Source organism: Pelophylax lessonae, assembly GCF_965119305.1.
Source record: "Pelophylax lessonae genome assembly, chromosome: 6".
Lineage (NCBI taxonomy): Eukaryota > Metazoa > Chordata > Amphibia > Anura > Ranidae > Pelophylax > Pelophylax lessonae.
The window spans coordinates 239,172,611-239,195,221 of NC_138773.1; the positions used below are offsets into that span (position 1 = coordinate 239,172,611).

The window sequence follows — 22,611 nt, forward strand, 5'->3', positions numbered from 1 at the left end:
GTACAAACCCATTCCAGGTTATCATATTACAAATTACAATGTAATGTCCTTGGAATTTTTTTCTAACAATTTATATAAATTCAGGGTAACTAAGGATTGAAATGAAAGGTAATTTCTCGCACAGTCCATTGGGGTACACTGATCTCCATTGTTCATTGAAAGTGTTGTTGGCCTGTTGCCACATATGGAATGTTTCTTAGGAAGATTATCTTCAATTTCTATGGTTTGCTCATTGCTTGCTACTCCTCAGCTTGTATTGCGCATGCAGAGGTGTAGCCACTATTTGGGACCGTACTCCAGTATAACCACCTAGAGGGGGCGTGCTATACCTCCTATGTAAAATACTGCAGTCTTGTGTACCCCAGTGAACTACTTGAGAAGAAGTACAAAAAGTTATTTTTATTAATAACCTTTCATTTAAAAGTAGCTTTTGTAACAGTTGTATGTTGCTGTATTTCTTCTACAGAAAATTGAGTTTTTATTTAACCACTTTTCTATCATGGTACGTTTTTGAATGGCGGATCACCAGCCCTTTATTTACCCAGTGGCATTTATGAACAGCACTATACAAATAGCTGTCAGGTGACCCATCTGCCAGGTAATTGCTGTGTCCCCACACATCATTAGATGGCTGGGTACACAGAGACACTGTACCCAGCTGATCCAAAGAGCTAGGTAACATGTGTTCACTTTGATTGGTTGTTCCAATGATTATATAGTATTGCCCACAATGCTGATCCCTCCTCATCCACTTACAACAGGGGGGGGGGGGGGTCACAGAATGAATGGATCAGCAGCTGCAGTTGCTGATCCATTCATTCTGTTGCAGTGACACAGAGATATTTTTTTTTGTAATCTCTTTCCTCTCCTACACATACTATCTCCAATGCTGTCCCTAGTGACCTAAAAATTAAGACTCTCCTCCATTATCCTTCATATCTTAAGATTAACCCCTTCATCTACATCTTGCCACTGTATGTGACCTGACCAGTACATTCATTCCTTCACTTCCTCCTTCCTTTGTGCATCACCTGTACATTAATGTATCTAGTGCACCATTCCCCAGCCCTGTGTTTAGCCCTGCCAATGTTTCTTCAATTCTAAAAAATTGTGGCAAAAAATGACATCACCTCGGGGTGTCTTCCTTCCAAAAAAGTGGCATGTCGGGGGGTCTTTGTACTCTTCTGGCAATTTTTTTTTAAAAAGTAAGGGAAACTGTTTTTTTTTCTCTAAGTATTTGGTATTTTTTCCTTTTTATTGTAAAAAATAAAATAAATAAATACTCAACAGGTATTAAATACTATAAAGAGAAAGCTCTATCTGTCTCGAAAAAAAATGTTAACAAATCTAATTGGGGTACAGTTTTGTGTAATGGATTCATTCTCAGTCAAACTATTACAGTGATGAAAACTGAAAATGGTCTGGTAATGAAGGGGTATAACAGGCTGGTATAAAAGTGGTTAAAGAGCTGTTTACTTTCTGACATCTGAACAAAAATGACAGGGAGCAAGCTACAGCGCACATTTCTCTATGCAGCTACATATTATTATTGGTGGCACTGCCAACAAAGGAAAGCTGACACCTGAAATGCCTCCCACCCTTCTGTCTTGGCAGCTCGGCAGATCTTTAACAAAAGGACAATTTTGATTACCATTGGTCTGGAAACCAAGTACAATTAAAAATTTCTATGCAAAAGGCAATTGAAAGGCAAGTCAAAGAACATATATTCTGGAAAGTTTTGGGTGCCACAACATATTTAATAATGAAAACTTTCTTTGCTCTCTTTGTCAATTCTATGTCTGCTCTGGCGGCTACTGATTAGCATTCCTTTTCTTTCTAATGACACATGGTTCACCATTCCTGATAATTAATGTAATTTTGGGGTACTCGTTCAACTTTTTTTTTTTTCTGAAAGTACATTAAATTTTACTTAACTTCATTACTTGACATCCTATTCAAAGAAAAGGCTTTTAGCCAAGTGAGAATGTCCTTTCATCACCGAACACACATTTCTGTTTAGATATGAAAAGAAACAAATTAGATTTCATTTTCATCCTCTCTCCAGCCGTGATTGCATTTTGAAAGCTGAATGTTTTTTTTTTTTTTTCTTCTTCTTCTTTTTTTTCTTTTCAGAAAAATAACAAACTGTGATTGGTATTTTTCTTGTATCGGCGGAAAAGAATGCTCAATGTGATTATAAGGCGCAATGTCATTTTAAGTTTTATTTTCATATGCATTTTTTTTCTTTACTGTGATGCTGTTAAATTGTTCAAGCAGTCCAGCACTTCTTACACAATACTCTGTAATGTGTGGTGGAGTCAGGTTTTTCACATAAAAATGGGATTTTTTAACTCCAGCTGGGTTCTTTTTTCAGTTTTCAAATCCTTGTGGCACATATTCATGTTAAGGAATTATAAAGAAGAAAAATCAGGTTGATGTTCAGAGTAGGACAGTTGCTTTCAGTATACATCATAAGAACCACCTCCAGGCTACACACCTACACGCGTTTTGCCCACAGTCTGTCTCCCATAACTAGTTTGAACTCATCAGTGTGGGTAGCAACTACCTGCAATAAATAACAATGGGGAGCCTCATAGCTATCATCAGTCTAACTGACAGCTTTCATGCACTAGATCTTACTACTACTTGAATATTGCTTCTTAAGGTTAAAGCATAACTCCACTTTTGTTGAGAAAAAACATTCCCCTCTGGGTGATCTCTGTACATTACAAGGATTTTAACAAATTTTGCTGCAGATTCCTACCTTTTGTTATTCTGAAAATAAAAAAAATCATTGTTTGTTCCTCTGTGCTGAGTGAGTCAAATGGGAGTGGTTTCATAATTATCTGTCAGCTGTGGCAGCTGCAGGGCTCTAATGAGGAAAGCTGGTGGGCCTGCATCCCTTTAGATGTCTTCCTATTGGGAGTAGATCACTAAAAATGACATTTATATTGCAGGGAATGCCAGAAATCCGACTTGTATCTTAGGCAGACTTCTGGGAAAATTGGTGAGCCAATCACACAAGCAGGAAATTATGTTTCTGGGGTGTGGTCAGATCTTTCTCTCCTCGGGTCCCTAATTGGCTGAGACAAAGCTGCTGGCCCCTTCCTCCTGTTGAGTGCCCCCACAGCAAACAGCTTGCTATGGGGGCACCCAAGCTGAGCTGCCGCTCCGTGTGCCCATTCAGATGTGATTTAGCCCCATCCCCTCTCTCTCCTGATATGCTAACTGACTTTGACTGACAACTGGGAGCCAATGGCACTGCGGCTGTCAGCCGCATTAGGAGAGAGAGTCCCGGACAGCCAAGGGACTCGTGGACATTGCTGGATAGAGAGGGGATTCAGGTAAGTATACGGGGCTGCTTCACACAGAAGGCTTTTTATCCCAATGCATTGAATGCATTAAGATAAAAAAAAAACCTTCTGACTTTACAACCCTTTTAACTAGGAGCTCTTGTGCTAGAATTATTGTTCTCACTCTGATGTTCACGGCGATATGTCACATGTGTCACATGATTACAGTTTACATACCCTGGACTTGCGTTTGCGCAGGTGTGCAGGGAAATAGGGGTTACGGAAATTTTTAAAAACAAATGTAAACATATTTTATTATAATTTTATTTTATTTTTTTTTTTTACTTTTTATTTTTTTTATTTTTACTTGATTGCTATCACAAGGGGTTAATACCCCTATGTGATAGCATTGGCTAGGTGACAGGTACTCTTTATGAAGACATTAGGGGTCTAATGGATCCCAATGTCTCCCCTGCCCTTGACAGCATCTAACCAAGCACAGATTGGCTTGGTTAGAAGTGTCCCCTGACTGTACTGACAAGGAAAGGGTGCATCTGAAAACCGGAAGTGACATCACTTCCGGTTTTATTTTTTGCATGTAATATCTAGGCATGGATTTGGTGTCACAGAGATCTCTCTCCCCTAGCTGGCAGTTGTGTTCCCAAGCTCCAGGTAGGAGCAGGAGTGTCCAGGAACCATGGGAGAAGGGGGCTTCCGGTGGAAGGGGGAGAGGCACCTGTCGGCTCTGTTGCTATAGAGCTGCCACAGGCATATCTTTCACTTTTAACCTGGGTGCCGGGTAATCAAAACCCACACAAGCTGCTACTGCAGACATCAGCTTGCATATAAAGGTTCACTCCAAATAGCTGAACTGAGTAAACACGTGTTCCTAATGGAAGATTTACCCTGACCTCTTGTTCTGGTGAGAACTGAAAAAAAAAAAAAACCCCTTAAAAGAATGGAATAAGGACTTGCATGGGCCCAAAGCAAACTACAATCAAATGAATCTATATCTAATCTGGTGAAAAACATCCTTTTAGATTGGAATTATAACAATTGTGACAATTTAATCAGTAGCACTACTATAGAGAGTCCTTTTTATATTTTTTTAGTGCTTGATAAAGGGGGAGTGTTGTTGTCCCCAAAATGTGTTGGCTGTTTTTATGTGATGGTATTATAAACAATTAAAGGCACTTTGGACTCTTTAACTTTGTGCTTTTGCACCTATTTGTGTACTTTGAGCTGCTTTTGGGTACTCAGCTAGGGAACCCTTTGAGTCGTTTGAGAGCTGCATCACCAGAGCCAGTGAGCCATTATGAAGATTTCCTTGCTTTTGGAATAAGCATTTAAATTCAAGTTCCTCTTAAATGTGCTTTTTTGAAGTGCTAATGTAAGGTGGCTTTCCCCCACTTTTAAAGTGCCCCATGATGACCTGTGTCAATGGACTTTGGTTTTGTGTTGATGGCATTTATTTGACATCAGTTTGAGAAGCTTTTGAAAATTTATTGACATGTACCTTTGACATGCAGTTGGTCTCCTTCTGGCCTACATTTGACCTGTTTCAAGCAGGTTTTGCTATCCTATAGATTTTCAAGAGAAAGAAAAGCCTGTCTGGCGTGAGCAAAAGCCATTGACACAGGCCATGACATTGGTGATCAGTGGCTCATGTCAGTGTCCTGCACCAGAACTATACAGTTGCCATGCGCCCAAAAACAAACACACTGGCCAAGGATGAATATGGAATTTTTATCCCATTCATCAAAAGTGTACACTTCTGCTAGTCATCTATCAACCAAAACTATTCCACTATTAACTGGTGCGGTTAAACTATAACCGCACCAGTTAATATCTCTAACCACCGCTACCCACTCACAGTGTCCCTAATCACCATCGAACCACTCGAAGTGTCCTTGATCACTGCCACACCAGTCATATTGTTACTGATCACCGCCACACCAGTCATATGGTCCCAGATCACCGCCACACCAGTTGCAGTGTCTCTGATTACCGCTACACCAGTTACAGGGTCCCTGATCACCGCCACACCAGTCTTATTGTCCATAATTACGAATAATTATGAAGGCGCCTCTGGAACAGGTAAGTGAAACACAGCCGCACTAGTATGCCCGCAACCCCGCATCCTCTTGTACCATGCTTGTCACCCTGAATTCTCCTGTACATGCCAGCCACACTGCATTCTCCTGTACCATGCCAGCCACCCTGCATTCTCCTGTACCATGCCAGCCACCCTGCATTCTCCTGTACCATGCCTGCCACCTTGCATTCTCCTGTATCATGCCAGCCACCCTGCATTCTCCTGTACCATGCCAGCCACCCTGCATTCTCCTGTACCATGCCAGCCACCCTGCATTCTCCTGCACCATGCCTGCCACCCTGCATTCTCCTGTACCATGCCTGCCACCCTGCATTCTCCTGTACCATGCCTGCCACCCTGCATTCTCCTGTACCATGCCTGCCACTCTGCATTCTCCTGTACCATGCCTGCCACCCTGCATTCTCACCCTAGGCTTATACTCGAGTCAATAATTTTTCCCATCTTTTTGTGGTAAAAGTAGGGGCCTCGGCTTATACTCGGGTCGTCTTATACTCGAGTAGATACGGTATGTCATAACTTCTTTCTCCATTAACAATGAGTACATTTTAAAATATAAGCAAGTCAGCGGAAAGCATCTGTCACATAACCATGACACTTGACATATTGCACTTCAGTGAACATATATGATGTCCTAAAGATGTTTTACATATGTTTTGTTTACTTGTCACACTTTAAAACTCGGTGCAGTCAAGAGAGGGTAATTAGTGTGTTGAAAAGAATAGCTTTGCAAGTGACAGGTACACCACCAAATGTACATCTTATCTTCTGCTTTCATTGTGTTATGCATTTTTAAAAAAACAATGTCATTGTTCAATGGCGTAATATATCATCATTGTGTATTCAAAGTATTTCTATATACAGTTTGATATTACTATAGTGTACATGTTTTTAAAGGAATTTGCTTGTACTGATTGCTAAGCCCTCTGCCTTACCAGCATTTGTAGCAGAGTAGGTTTGAACAAAGAATAAAATATGTTCTTATTCAGTTACATTGTTTATAGGGTAAAAAAAAAAAAAAAAAAGCCACAGTTGCAACAGTTCAGCCTATATGTGTGTATGCGTTATTTTCTAACGATTGCCTTAGCCTTGTATATTCTGCTGTCTGAGAAAGATATCTAGAAGCTTTTGAAGATGTCGACAATCTCAGCTAGTACCACTACCTGGGGGAGTACCACATTTATACTGCTCTAACAGTAAGGAACCCTTTACGCAATCTAAGGTTAAACCTCCTTTCTTCTAACCCCAAATCATGGCCACATGTCCTCTTCAGGGACTTTAGAGTAAGAGGTTTCTGAGGTCAGCTTTTATATACACTCACCATCCACTTTATTAGGTACACCTATTCAATTGCTTGGTAACACAAATCGCTAATCATTCAATCACATGGCAGAAACTCAATGCATTTAGGCATCTAGAAGTGGTGAAGATGACAGGCTGCATTTGAGGCCCTCTTCAGCTCACTCTTTGACAACCAGAGGAAACCTTGTATTCATTCAGAAAATACAAAGCTTCCTCTGAATGGCAGTGCTCAGTCTGAATTGATTTTGTTCCGGGAGCGGGATGAGAAGTCCCAGTACCTCTGTAGCTGGGGCTACGTAAAGTTCATACAGTGCTGACAGCCACTGCATGTGTTAGTGAAGGCATACTTGCCAACTGTCCTGTTTTTGCCGGGACAGTCCTAGCAAATAGGAGCCTGTCCCGAGTAATTTACATTGTTCCTTGCACTTTATTTATATTTACATATTACATTTTTTCTATGATCACACCTGAGCACATTTGACACTTTAGAATTGCAGGGAATTGCGATGAGAATTTTAAACTTTAGGCAGAAGTAGTGCAGCTGAATTGGAGAATTATTCCAACTCTGCTACTTTGGCTTTAAGTTTGAAATTCCCTTTTCAATTTCCTGTAATTCTCTCTTTATTGAGTAGACTCTATAATCTGATGATAAGTAGGCGGAGATTAATTATGTGGAGTGGGCGGAGCTTAAATGAGGCGGGTGTGGTAAGTAATTAATAGCTGTGCTGCAAAGTGTCCCTGGAAATATTTTTCAAATGTTGGAAACTATGTGAAGGACATAATTTGTTTGGATAAGCTTGGTTCACAATAAAATGGAGATGCTTAAAGCGGAGTTCCAGCCATTCACTCACCTGTCCAGCGGTCCAGCGATGCGGCCGCCCGAAGCCTCAATCCTCTCCCTTGGCGCCGGCATCACTGCTGTGGGCACCCGGCTGTGACAGTTTGCGGCTTCACAGCCGGGTACCCACTGCGCATGCGCGAGTCGTGCTGCACGTCTTGATTGGCTGGCAATCTTCTGGGACCTCTGACGTGTCCCAGAAGATTGCAGGGAGGGAGGGGGAGAGGAGAACTTCCGTTCAGGGCGCCGCGGAGCTCCGAGCGGAAGTGGGAGCGGGTACCTGTCAAAACTAGGTACCCGCCCCCCCCCCAAAAAATGACATGCCAAATGTGGCATGTCAGGGGGTCAGGACTCCCTAAAGCGGAAGTTCCACTTTTGGGTGGAACTCCGCTTTAAAGTTTAAGGTACAGTCTCCAATGCATTAGCAAAAATTCGAAATAAACTTCCTCCACTAGACTTCCACCATGATGGAACACAAGCTGTCAGTGTTTTACCGTGCTATCAAAGGAGTAAGACAATAAGGCCTTAGGCCCCAGGAAGAATTACAGCTTTAAAGCCTAATGTCATACAGATTAGATCATATATGTCTTAGCACATATTAACAGTTCTTAACGGTCAATCTGGCCTGTATTTTACCACCCTAATCTTCCACTGAGCTGCGATGACAGGTACACTTTTAGCTTCATTCTATTGTATTTTGCACTGTTCATTCAAGCATTAGTTTCAACACAGGAATGTCATCTAAATTTAGTTAGCTATTGTAATACACACACACTCTACTAATAATACCAGTTTATTTTTAACGACGCTGAGCTATTGTTTTGCATTGGAAGCCATCAGGCTGGTTCTGTTCTCTCTGGATTCAATCTGCACACATGATCTGGTCAGTAATTAGAGCTAGTGAGCAATTACATGCGATTTGCTCAGTCTTATCAGCATGCTGCGGTCTCTTAGCACCCGCCATCACAAAGGAGCACCGCTGAAATGAAGAGAGTGTTTATCTCTAAATTTAACAGCACACAGAACCCTTGAATGCCGTAACAAGAGTGCCATATAATCTTATAAGCCAAGGTAAGGCATGCTGAATCTCACAGCTCTTTACACCTCTTTGTTTTGTTTTCCAATTTACGGTTATTATCATTTTTAGGTAAGATTTTGTAGAAAAATTAACCATGCGACAATAGATAATTAATTTAAGCATACAAAGGTGTTTTACAACAATGTAAAAGGAATCATTTCAACTGTTAATTTATCTAGTCTATGTTCACAATCAGGGCTTTTTTTCTCAGAGAAAAGGTGCAGGAACTATCACCTTCTGAGTCACCCTTCGTCTTTGCCCCCTACCCACCTCTGAGCTGGGTCCCTAGGTTTAACCCCCTACCCACCTTCCAGTACCGCCCCTTTTAGAGAATACAGAACCAAGTATAATTTTGTGCTACTAAGTAACTTGCATGGAATTTGATAGACCCCACCCCAGCAACAGTAGACCACCTCCAGCAACAATAGACCCTCCTGCAGCAATAGACCCCCCTTCCCCACAACAATAGTCCTCCCCCCAGCAACAATTGAACCCCCACAACAAAATACCATCATAGCACTAACAGACCCCCAGCAGCAACAACAGATCTTCCAGTAGCTAGCATCAATAGACCCTCCAACAGCCAGCAACAATAAACCTCTCCCAGCAATAATGTACCCCCTAGCAACATAAGACCCCCCCACAAGCAACAATAGACATGCCTGGCAACAATAGAGACTCACAAAAAATAGAACTCCACCAACGTCAATAGATCCCCCAGCAGCCAGCATCGATAGACCTTCAGGCACACCCCAGCACTCCTTGCCATAAAATACATTCAGTGCTAGATAAAATACATTCAGTGCTAGAGGTGCCGAAACTGCGTTCCCCCGCATTCCCACTGAAAAAAAGCCCTGTTCACAATTGATAAAAATACTAACACTGACAGTAATGTGAACTAACGTGCCTATAGCATTAATACACGTTGTTCTACTTTTAACGCATGTTTAACCACTTCTGGACTGGAAGGTTTTAACCCCTTAATGACCAGGCCATGTTTTGCGATTCGGCACTGCAATATTTAAATGGGCAATTGCGCAGTCGTGCGACGCTGCACCCAAATAAAATTGACATCCTTTTTTTCCCACAAATAGAGCTTTCTTTTGGTGGTATTTGATCACCTGTGCGATTTTTTTTTTTGTTATGCGCTTCAAACAAAAAAAAAGAGCGACAATTCTGAAAAAAAAAACAATATTTTTCACATTCTGCTATATACCATTTCCAATAAAAACATGTAAAAATACATTTTTTTCATCATTTTAGGCCAATTTGTATTCTGCTACATATTTTTGGTAAAAAAAAAATCACAATTAGCGTATTTTGATTGGTTTGCACAAGACTTATCATGTCTACAAACTATAGGAAAGATTTATGTCATTTTTTTTATTTTTTACTAGTAATGGCGGCGATCAGCCATTTTTAGTGGAACTGCGACATTGCGGTGGACAATTCGGACCCCTAACTGACATTTTTGGGGGAACCAGTGATATTACTAAAGTAATCAGTGCTAAAATTATGCACTGTTACTGTAATAATGACACTGGCAGCGACGGGGTTAACTCTGGGGAGAGCAAAGGGTTAAATGTATGCCTGGGGGGTGTTTTCTAACTGTGAGGGGGATGGGCTTGTGGAATCAACACAGAGACCTGTGATCCTAAATAGGAGGATCACAGGCGCTCTGTGCTGATTCCTGAGATAACAATGGTCTGATGTGTTTACAACAGCAGACCAGCGTTCTCTCTCCACAGGGAGTGATCGCGAGTGCCCGTGGCAAACGCGGCCACCGGACCCATGGGTTAGCTTCCCCGCTGGCTAATGGGGGCACGCGTGATTCGCGCAGCCGAGCCAGCCTGCCACAGTCTGCCACAGTATATCTGATGTAGCTTCATTTTTGCTGCACAGTGATGTGAAGCGACGCAAACGCTACATGTTTTTCAAATGTGAACAACTCTGTCCACTGTCCGTATTATCCATTGCAGGCTGCTTTTACTAGGCATTAGAGGAGAGGAAAAAACGCATCTCAAATGCCTGTTTCTAATGTTAGTGTGAACAGGGCCTTAAAATATTTCACACCTATGCACATTGCTTTTGAGCGTTTCTGCAGTGCTTTTTGCTGTGATTTTCACATTTTTTACCACAATTTTGCCCTGATTTTACAGCGATATTGATGCGATTTTACCGCAATTTGCATTGTGCAGGGTTTTTTTTTGCTTTTTTGTGGGGAAAATATGTTGTTGAGCAAATTTAAAAATGTAAAACGTAAAATCATGGCAAAATCGAGGTAAAAACGCACTACGTGTTGAGTTATTTTGAGGGGACAGCAAATTTACACTGTTATACAAGCTGTACACTCACTACTTTACATTGTAGCAAAGTGTCATTTCTTCAGTGTTGTCACATGAAAAGATATAACAAAATATTTACAAAAATGTGAGGGGTGTACTCACTTTGGTGATATACTGTGTATATATATTTAATATATATATATATATATATATATATATATGTGTGTGTGTGTGTGTGAATATACAGTATATAAAACGTGTGTGTGTGTGTATATACATTTTTGTGTAGGGGGACTAATTATTTTATTAACATTAGGTGGGGGGTCTCCTCTGAGAATGCCCATGTATTCAGCAGTGATAATTTACCACTGCTTAATAAACGGTGACACCAGTGTGTTTCAGTGATTTTCTCATACTGCAATCCCGCCATGTCTCATGAAATTACAGGCAGCCCATTCACTTTTACACAGATCTCGGACGTTTTTAGAGGAAAAACTTCTCTGTTCTCCCTGTGGGAAGTGAAGTTCTCTGCTTCATAAACAGGGGGCCAGAGGAGATCATTTTCCTCTGAGAACTGCAGAGAAGTGAAATGAGAGAACACTTCTCAGTTTCATAAACGTTCACCATAGTGAATGCAGGGTTCTGGGTTTAATAACACTTTAGGCCCCTTTCACACAGGCAGACCGTTCAGATCCGCATGTCCGTTTTTTTGGCGGATCTGAACGGTCCCCCCATGCATCCCTATGGGGCATCGGATCTCAGCGGAAACATGTCCGCTGACATCCCATCCGATCCGATCCGTCAAATCAAAATAGGGTTTCCATCCGTCCTGCGGATCGGATGAGAACGGACCGACGGTCCGTTCCCATCTGATTCCCCCATAGAGATGTATAGGGCTCTGACAGCTGTGTCTCCGCACACAGCACGGAGAACAGCTGTCATTCTCTTGCTCAGCGGGGGGTGGCGGATCGATCCCCCGCTGAGAAAAAAACGGAGTCCGTCCAACAGACAGTGTGTGTGAAAGAGCCCTTAAAGACAGAGTACATTCATTCTGCAGATCACAGTTGACTAACGCCCTCTTCACACCTGTGTACTTTAGGTGCAGTGAATTAAAATGAAAGACCTGTTTGCTGTATCTTTAATACTCTTTCATGAAACTGCACACTATATAAATGGTAATATCCCTGAAACACATGTAAAATGCAACGCATCTAAAATGCTCCACAGAGATGTGACCTGGCTCTAAGGTTCTGTCTTTTTGCAATAGTTCTCAGTTGTTATTTTTTAAAATATTTTTTGCACATCCAAGAGAAAATTGAAATGCTATATTCTGAATACCTAAAGTATAGTGTGCTACGTATAAGAAAATTACAGAGGGAAGATAAGAATCTGATATGTGAGCAATCATATATTTATATCTTTTTATAAGTGAAAACGTGTTTGTGGATTTTTTTTTGTGGCAAACAGTGATTGCTTCACCAGAAATATATAAAAGATGTTTTTTGTTAAGCCTAGTACACACGATCAGAAAATCAGATGAAAAATACCGCTTTCTAAGTGATAATACTAATTTGATTGTTAGTACACAGTTTTCGAGAGCCAATCACGAGAGTTCATGCGAAATTATCTGACGGGACAAACACAAAAATGTTTCATTCACTCAGTACAATATTCATCGGGAAAAAATTGGAAGACCAAGACCATGCATGCTAAGAAACTAAAGAATACATTATAATACAATACAACACATTACATCACTTCTGAAGTTGTGTTCTGTTTTACGAGAATTTTCGTAACTTTAGTAACCTCTTCCTCCCTTCCTCTAGCCTCCCATGGTGCATGTTCATAACTATTGGGGCTTTTCCATTGCATGGAACCGAACGGTTCGGTTCGCCTTTGTGCTTCTCCACTGCTGGCCGCATGGTACGGTGTAGGAACGGTTCGGTACGGTACGGTATGGTACGGCGGTGCTTTTCCACTACATGGTACAGCTCGGTACGGCTTGCTTAAACAGTACCACCTCAGTTGTGGTTCCAACAGGGCCATACCGGTACCATATCCCACAATCCTTTGCATGCAGCCTTGACTGTTTGTCACTACTAGCCACTGATTGGTCAGAGAATCATTGTTATCCCACCCACTTTACTTTAGTGGAAAAGCAAACCGCACCGAACCGTACCGAACGTTCCAACACCGTACCATGCGGTACCATGCAGTGGAAAACCAAACAGGGCCAAGCAGGGCCGAGTGGAGCCGAGCCGGTACTTGCAGTGGAAAAGTGCCATATGTGATTTTCACCTGTCCATTTTTGAAAATGCTGCTTGTGCTTTGGTGTGACTTGGTGAGATTTTTACCCAATAGACTGTATTGGAATTGCATTGTAATACATGAAAAGAAAGAAAAATCCTCCTACTATGAAAAGGCAACCGCGAAACACTGGATAGTTTTATGTCCCAACCTAATTCAAATTATCATGGCATTGTCTTGTCCTTTGAGGCTAGTAACAAATGTAAACATTTTCTCAATTTAGAAATTACAATAGTGAACAATCAGCTGGTTACGAATACGTACTTTAAGAGTACAGATCGTAATTCATTTCTGCCGATTGACAATTGTCACCATCAAGCATGGCTTCGTTCAGTTCCTTGAGCCAGTTTCTTAGACTCCGCAGTAACTGTACCGATGCCTCTGATTTTCAGAGACAAGTCTACAATTTGAAGCAGAGATCTTTGAAAAAGGGTTAAAATCTCAGGGATCTCGACATAGAGATTAATAGAGCTTCTAATTTAGATAGAAATTCTCTGTTATAAGATAAACCAAAGATGACTAATAACAACGTCTTGAGGTGGTCATTCTTTATGGGGTTTTCTATTCAATACAGACAGATCAAAAATATTTGCAACAAATATTGGGATGTGTTGAAGAATGATCGTGTTCTTGGTCTGGTACCAGAGAGGGCTCAGGTTGTTTTTTAGAGGAGCTCCCTCCTTAAGGGGTAAAGTTGCTATTAATGTGATCAACCCGCCTAGTAAACCATCTTTTTTACACAACATGATAGGTTACTATTCTTGTAGGAAATACAATGTTTGCTGTCACAATGTAAATTTGGGATGGAAGGTGGCATCCTTCAAGTCCGAGGTCATGAATCGGATATATTCTATCAAACATTTCTCCACATGTGCCACTAAAAATATAGTCTGTCTGCTTATCTGTCCTTGCGGGAAACAGTATGTGGGGCGAGCTATACGTACATTCTCAGTGAGAGTAAATGAACACATTTCTAACATCAAAAAGGCAGTGCCATCTTAAGAGCATTATAGGCATCCGGGCAATGCAGTGCACTGGGGCCCTGCCTACACAATCATCCACGAGAATAAAAATGCAAATTATCGATAAGGCTATATTTATTGGTACAGTAGTGCCAGGCTAATGACAGCTTCCAAGTTCGGTGAACACACCCACGGATGGTAGTCAGACTCGACTTTTTGTGTGTGCCTGTTTCTGTGGAGGTGGACAGGCATTGGTGCAGTTGTGAGCTACCCCTCCACAGCCCAAGTAGCCTGACAGCAGAGCAGGGCCGACATGCGCTTGCTACCTGTTCGGCGGTGGGATGCACACGGAAGTCGGGACTAATGCTTTGCTTGGACTGGGTCACTGGGCAGGTAAGGCCCCCGTGCAACTGCCCAGCGTGCCCATGCAGTAAGATGGCTCTGCAAAAAGGGTTTGATCAATCACAGTGTCCCCAAAAAGTGTTTTACGCCATCATAATAAGGACCCCGCTGGTACTCAGTTTCAAATTATAGAACAATTTATAGCCCTTTGGAGGGGAAGTTCCACTAAGAGGGGGATTCACGCCTTGAAAATTACTGGATGTATGAGTTAAGGTCCTACTCCCCCTATGGGTTAAATGTAGAGTGGGACATTAATGCCTTTATTAACTCTGCTTATCTTGTCTCCTCGCTTATATTCTAATATCAGGTGACTTTTTAGTGATTATTCACTCATTTTAGTAATTATTTTATTTTCCTTTTTTTTAGATTTAGATTTAGCGCTGCACTTATGTTTTGTCTGTTCATTATAATACATGTACATGCGTTTTAAATGTGTTTTTGACCTTTTTTTGCCATAAGATCAGTGTTCCTCTGCTAGACAGACAGGAGATATTGCTTATCTTTGTCCAAAACAAAAATTCATAAGGCATAAAAATGCATGAACACAATAAAAAAATAAAAAAAAATGCATTAAAAATGCACCAAAAAAGTATGATAAATGCATTAAACATGCAGATGGACAAGGTTGAACCTAGACTTATAGATGATTAGACAGATTGCAATACTAATATTCACCTGTAGGGGACACTATGAGCATAATAAGCCATTACTGCCTATGTGATATCGATTCTGAGCCGGGCTCACACAACCTGACTCGGCCCCGCCCCTCACTTCCTCCTCAAAGGCTGTGATTGACAGCAGCAGGAGCCAATGGCTCCTGGTACTGCCTTCATGACTAGTAAGGAGGGAGATAACACAGAGAAACACTGCTCTTGGGAATAGTGCTGGATTGGGATAGGGCTGAACACAGAAGGTTTATTACGGTAATGCATAGAATACAAGGTAAAAAACCTTCTGCCTTTAGAACCACTTTATCAAACGACTCCTTTGAAGTGAATAAGTATACACAAAGCAAACCAGTATTAAAATAAATGTAACTAAATTAGTTACAGCTATTACCTGTACATGCCTTGGGTTATCTGCAGTGTCTCAGCAGTCCCAAAACTTAGGAGGTCTGTTATGGAAATATCAATTTATTCTGTAAAGACAGCTCTTTGACCAATTTCCCTCCCCTTGCAGTTTGCTTTTGGCCACTAAGGCGCCCAAATATAAAGCAGACCATTCGGCTAAGAGGCACAAACTTCCAACACATTTAGGCTTCACACTGTATTCTAGTAACACTTTTTTCTCCTACTGGAGTTTAGCAGCAGCAAAAACACAATAAAAAGCATGTTAGTGTTCATGCGCATTCCTGCATCTGGCTTTAATATATTCTATTGGCCAGAATTTCTGTGCCAGAATGCGCCTCAATGTGCATTAGGGCACGCATTTAGGCACTTTTGAGCATTTTTTTTATGCTCAGAAGCTCTTTTCCTGAACGCACAAATGATGTTTTTCTTTCCGCCTCTAAACTCTTATAGATTAACATTAAGGGGCATTTAGAGGCAGAAAACAAAAAAGCTGAATCACCTGTAAAAGTGTTTTGGAGCTCAAGTGTGCATGAGGCCTTAGTGACAAGGAGATTTGCTTAACTGTTGTAGAGATACCAGGTCTTATGTGTTTTATTGTTTTCTTATTTTTAACACAATCCAGGGCAAAGGATATTACCGTGAAAACCTTGAAAGTGTATTTCTACCATTGTGGTCAAGTTTGAGAAACCCTTACTATACTGTATGTTTGTTATGTGTTTCTAATCGCAGAGCATACCTCAAAATATATTTTTTTTAAATAGTTCTTACCTTTTTAGTTGATTTTTTGGGGAATGTATACATAGATTACTTTTTGGCAAAGTAGAGATTGGAGACAAACTCAGAGACAGTTTTTTTCTTTTTAAAGTGCATTTATGGGGTTAATTATGGCAAACACTGGTCCCCTCATTATTATTACATAGAAAGTTAGAGTTTTTATAAATAAGCATGTAAAAAGATAAGGAGGGACTTTTAGATATTTTAGTAAAGTTATAATATTTAACTGCTTGCCGACCGCCGCAAGTAGATTTACTGCGGCGGTCAGCCCCTGCCAGGCAGAGTGACGTTAATTAACGTCACTAGCCTGGGAGGGTCTGGGGAGCGAGCGCGCGCCCGCGGAGGCGCGCTCCCGCTCCCGCGCGGTCACGCACCCCCCCGCGCGTGTGACCAGCGGACCCGATGTCCGCCGGCCACTCGGCGATCGTCGGGGGAAGAGGGAGAATGTCAGGCAGCTTGTGTAAACAAGCTGCCTGTCATTCTCATCGCTGTAAAGACACTGATTACTCGGATCTAGTATGTAGATCCGTTGATCAGTGTCCTTACAGCTAGAGCCACAGCCAATCACAGTAAGAATCACGCCCCTACCCACATGGAAGAAAAATATATTTAAAATATATTTTTAAAAAAACATTTTTTATTTTCCCCAAATATATTTGAAATATATTTGAAATGCTACAATTTTGGCCATATTCAATATATTTCTAAAAATTTTTTCCCAAATATATTGGAAATATATTTGAAATGCTACAATTTTGACCATATTCAATATATTTCGAAATTGTTTTTTCCTAAATATATTGGAAATATATTTTTCTTCCATATGGGTAGGGACACACACAGCCCCTCCCTCCCAAATAAAGTTAACCCCTTCACTGCCAGTGTATTTTTACAGTAACAGTGCATATATATAGCACTGATTACTGTAGAAATGTCACTGGTAACCCCAAAAGTGTCAAAAATGTCAGTCAAGGGTCCGATCTGTCCGCCGCAATGTCGCAGTACCGCAAAAAAAATCGCAGATCGCCGCCATTACGCGTTAAAAAAAAAAACAACAAAAATGACAAAAATCTTTCCCTTTGTTAGTAAACGCGATAACTTTTGCGCAAACCAATCAAAATACGCTTTTTGCGATTTTTTTTACCAAACATAGGTAGGATAAAACAAATTGGCCGAAAATGTTAAAAAATTTTGATTTTTACATTTTTTTTGGGGGGAATTTCATATAAAAAAATGTGAAAAATATTGCTATTTTTGCAAAATTGTCGCTCTTTTTTTGTTTATAGCGCGTGATCAAAAAATCGCACAGGTGATCAAATACCACCAAAAGAAAGCTCTGTTTGTGGGAAAAAAAGGACGTCAAATTCGTTTAGGTACAGCGTCGCACGACCGCGCAATTGTCCGTTAAAGTCACGCAGTGCCGAATCGCAAAATACCCCCTGGTCTTTTAGCAGGAAAATCCTCCGGGGCTTAAGTGGTTAAATAGGGACATATATCAAATAAAAAAGTAGGTGTTACGCTAATCCAGTGATGGCGAACCTTGGCCCCCCAGATGTTTTGGAACTACATTTCCCAATGTAAACAGGAAGAATGGTTGTGTGGTGGGAGAGTAATGGGAGTGTATGGCTGTCCCCCTATTTTTGTATAGAACAGGAAAATGGTGGTCCCAATTCCGTGGGGGTTTAAATACAGCCAACACTCCGAACAAATTTGTAAAATTGGTCAAAAAAAGTTTATTTATACATATCTAAAAGACAATCAAACAAATCACAATAGATAAAATACAAACATTTGTATAATACAAACGGTCAGACCTCTGTGCTAGAGCATGGTTTTATCAAATATGCTAAACCAGCAAGGGATGAAGCCATGAGGATAGCATTACAGTACCACAGGACCCAACATGTTTCGGAAAGTAAGTTTCCTTCTTCAGGGGATGTAGCACAGGGTATGTCTGTCTATTAGAAAATGAGATATACAAAAATCAACACATGTACATAGTATATTTAAAGGAGTATGTATCATCATATTGATCCAATCCAACATTATAATAACAAAGAAAGAAAGGGAACATTTTAAATAGTAACAGAATACACAAGTACAGAGGTCTGACCATTTGTGGTATACAAATGTCTGTATTTTATCTATTGTGATTTGTTTGATTGTCTTTTAGATATGTATAAATAAACTTTTTTTGACCAATTTTACAAATTTGTTTGGAGTGTTGGCTGTATTTAAACCCCACGGAATTGGGACCACCATTTTCTTGTTCTATACATTTCCCATGGTGCTCATACACTCTGCATTGTAGTTGAGCATCATGGGAAATGTAGTTCCAAAAGATCTTGGGTGCCAAGGTTCGCCATCACTGCCCTAATCTATCTTCTAAAATCAAAATGCATTTTAAATATTTTAGTAAAGTTATAATATTTAAATAGGCACATATATCAAATAAAAAAGTAGGTGTTACCCTAATCCAGTGATGGCGAACCTTGGCAACCCAGATGTTTTGGAACTATATTTCCCATGGTGCTCATACACTGCAGTGTAGTTGAGCATCATGGGAAATGTAGTTCCAAAACATCTTGGGTGCCAAGGTTCGCCATCACTGCCCTAATCTATCTTCTAAAATCAAAATGCATTTTCAAATTGTAGAGAACCAAGGGATAACAGGTATCATTCATTTTAAATGTCTCCCTTGTAGGGAACATAGGGATAACAGATTTTTTCCTTTAAAACCACCTGTATTTTTTTCTAGCCTGGCTATTCATTATCCACTATCCCCGTCACCTTTTCCCTTACCTGTTGCATGTTATGTGTCCACATCAATTGGTTTGTAAGCTTGTTCAAAGAGAGCTCTTTCATATCTCTTTGCAGGTTATTTTTTTTATTTGCCCCATTTTATTGTTTCACGTGTAGTGCAGTGAGATGCTGTATGTTTGCAATTTGTATATAGAGAAGAAGAAGCAGGAATTATCTCACTGACACCAGAACATGACGTCTTGAAAGCCAGAATTTGTTTATCAGGCAGAAAGTGACATGGCTACGGCATTTCCAAATGGTGCTGCCGGCAGAGCTAATACAAGGAATCAAAGACAGATTTACTACAAGGGTGCACTCTAGCACATCGGAAATGAAATACATTCATTTGAAGAGGTGCGTCTTTCACCTAATACAGCCGAATGTGACTACCAGGACTGAAGGGGAATAAAAAACACCCACAGTTTCAGGGCAGAAAATTGCCTTGTGAAAAAATAGGTCATCTACTTTCCTTCCAATGAATGGGCTTCATTTCACTTTTTCATTATAGACATAACATTATTATTTTCTCTTAAACCTATGAATTTTAGTTTAGACTTTGTTTCCAGAAGATGACCCTAAAAACATGTTCTTTTTGCAAAGTGCTGTGCTGACCTTAAAGCAGAACGTTACCCATAACACCTGGATAAAAAATAATGTTTTTTTAGCAAGGAACATACATTCCACAATAATAATTATGCTACCAAAATTAGTGTAATGTAAATTCCCTCAGACATTTTTCCTGTTTTTTTCTTGCAAGAGGCTGCCATTTTGCTAAAGTCCAGAGCCCCTGAACAGCAGTAAATCATAAAGCAGAGCAAAACCCATCAATTTAATGGTTCCAAAAATTACATTCCTATAATGCCGAGATTGCATTTGCTTGTGTCCTCAGCCAAACTGTCAAACCATCAAACGGCTGATATCATCACTGATCACATGTGCAGCACCATGGTAGTTGCAGGAAAGGAGGGTTTAATTTCTCTTTAACCACTTCATGCCCGTGCTATACCTGAAAGATGGCTACAGCACAGGCTTCCTTAGCCAGGAGGGCATACATGGACATCCTCCCATGAACGCGCTGCCCACGTGACCCCCGCTGGCAGGCGGGTAACCCGCTCTGTGATTGCAGAGTCCTTCGGACTCAGCTGATCACAGATCGAGGTAAAGAGCCAATCACGGTGTGATCAGCTGTCAGCCAAAAACATCATCGGATCATAGGATGTAAACACAAGGCGGTTATCGGCTTACTTTTCCTCACAGTCAGCGTGAGGGGAAAAGAAGAAAGCTGATAACCAGCGTATGTTAAAGGGATAAAAGTGTCCTGATTATCAGTGCAGTCCCAACAGTGCCCACCAGTGCTGCCAATTAGTGCCCACCAATGATGCCAATCAGTAATCATCAGTGCTCATCAGGGCTGCCAATCAGTGCCCATCAGTGCCTCCTCATCAGTTTCACCTATCAGTGCCCATCAGTGCCTCCTCATTCGTTTCACCTATCAGTGCTGCCTATCAGTGCCGCCTATCAGTGCCCATCAGTGCCAACTAACAGTGCTGCCAATCAGTGCCACCTATCAGTGCCCTTCAGTGCTGCCTATCAATGCCGCCTATCAGTGTCGCCTCATCAGTGCCCACCAATGTTGCCTCATCAGTGCCCATCAGTTCCACCTATCAGTGCCGCCTCATCAGTGCCCATCAGTGCAGTCTATCAGTGCCCATCTGTGCAGTCTCATCAGCGCACATCAGTGAAGAAGAAAAAATACTTGCTATGTTTTATAACGAACCATGAAAACATTTTTTGTTTTTTTCTCAAAATTTTCAGTCCTTTTAAAAACCCAGTGGGGATTAAATACCACCAAAACAAAGCTCTATTTGTGTGAAAAAAAAAGATAAAAATGTCATATAGTTACAGTGTTGCATGACCACACAATTGTCATTCAAAGGGTGATAGTGCTGAAAGCTGAAAATTGGCCTGGGACCTGGGACCATTAACCACTTGCCTACTGGGTAAAAGTGCCCAGTAGGCAAGTGGTTAAGGCTGTCAGAAGATTGGCCTCTACAATCTCGGCAGTGCCTAAAAATGGAGAGCAACTGAGCATGTGCAGAGCAGAGTGAGACAGTGTATTACTGGATTTTAAACAGTATAGGAACTTATATTTAATGTTTCACATAGTTATACCTGAAAAAGGGGCCTTCCCGAACTGATCTAGCAGGACCTATTTTAGGACTATAGTTCCACTTTATTTATCGACTCATGTGCAAACCAAAATCTGTTTTTTTTTTTGTTTCTTTGCATGTGATTGGGTATTTCTAGCAAAGTGAAAGGGCAGAGCGAGAAGCCGGCCAGCTTTGTTTGTTTTTAAAGCGCTTATTTGTCTACGCACTGTAAGGGCCCTTTCACACTTGGAGTCCGTCAGACGGACTCTGTTTTTCTCAGCGGGGGGGGATGACGGTTGTGTCTCCACGCTGTGTGATGTGGTCCCCATCCATTTCTAGATTTTCATAGAAATCGGAGAATCGGATGGGAACGAACCGTCTGTCCGTTCTCATCCGATCTGATCCACTGGACGGATGGAAAATAGGGTTTCCATCCGTCCAGATTTGACGGATCGGATGTCAGCGGACATGTCTCCGCTGACATCTGATGCCCCATAGAGTTGTATGGGGTGACCGTTCAGATCCGCCAAAAAATCTGAACGGTCCGCCTGTGTGAAAGGGGCCTTAGTATTATTCTTTTTATTGGAATAAATTTGCTTATTGGTTTACACTATGGAGCCTTTATTGTCTCCTTTTATGGTGGATATCTGGAGCCCTTTGGACCCTTAGACTCATGAGAGGAGTGCTGGTCTTGGGTGACACTTGTTGCCTCTTTCCTGGGTATGTGGGCATCCTTTTTGGGCAATCCCTGTCTCTCTTTTGGGTGGATAATCCTCCTGGAATCGTTGCATATCGGTCCATTTGTATGGTGGCTGTCTGGCTTATATTCATATATTATCTGGTAAGCAGATTCACATGCTGTGGTGAAAAGTGCACTGCGGTGCAGGTCAGCACATCATGTGTTTTTATATAATTATTTCACTTTTTTTTTATCACAAATCACTTTATCTGGACTTTTTTGATTTACTTAATTTCAAGGATTTTATTTATCATGTAAAGTTTTTGAAACTGTGCATATTGAATTCTTACGTTTGATATTTGTTTAGCACTCTTTTCATTTATTAGCGCAGCTTTTTTTACTTTTATTTTTTTTTCAATGATAACAACTGCTAGGGTGGGAGTCTGAACATTGACACCCTCGCTACCTGAGGATCTGTCACCTTACCAGAAACCACGCCTAATGACTGGTTGCTTGTAGCTTCTTCCTTGGTTACCCATAGCAACTACATTCCTCC

The 22,611-nt window shown here is 41.0% G+C and overlaps 1 protein-coding gene across 3 annotated transcripts in view; it reads left to right on the forward strand.

Annotated features, from left to right (window-relative positions):
• Positions 1-22,611, forward strand: part of ZNF385B (zinc finger protein 385B) — a gene marked incomplete at its 5' end in the record, with an annotated part of 556,508 nt that overhangs the window by 274,950 nt on the left and 258,947 nt on the right. Inside the window, one exon of one of the 3 annotated variants that reach the window (XM_082261103.1) lies at positions 8,410-8,617. The exons of the other annotated variants lie outside the window; for them this stretch is intronic. Of the gene's footprint in view, positions 1-8,409; positions 8,618-22,611 lie in introns of those variants that run through there. 3 annotated transcript variants of the gene reach the window in all.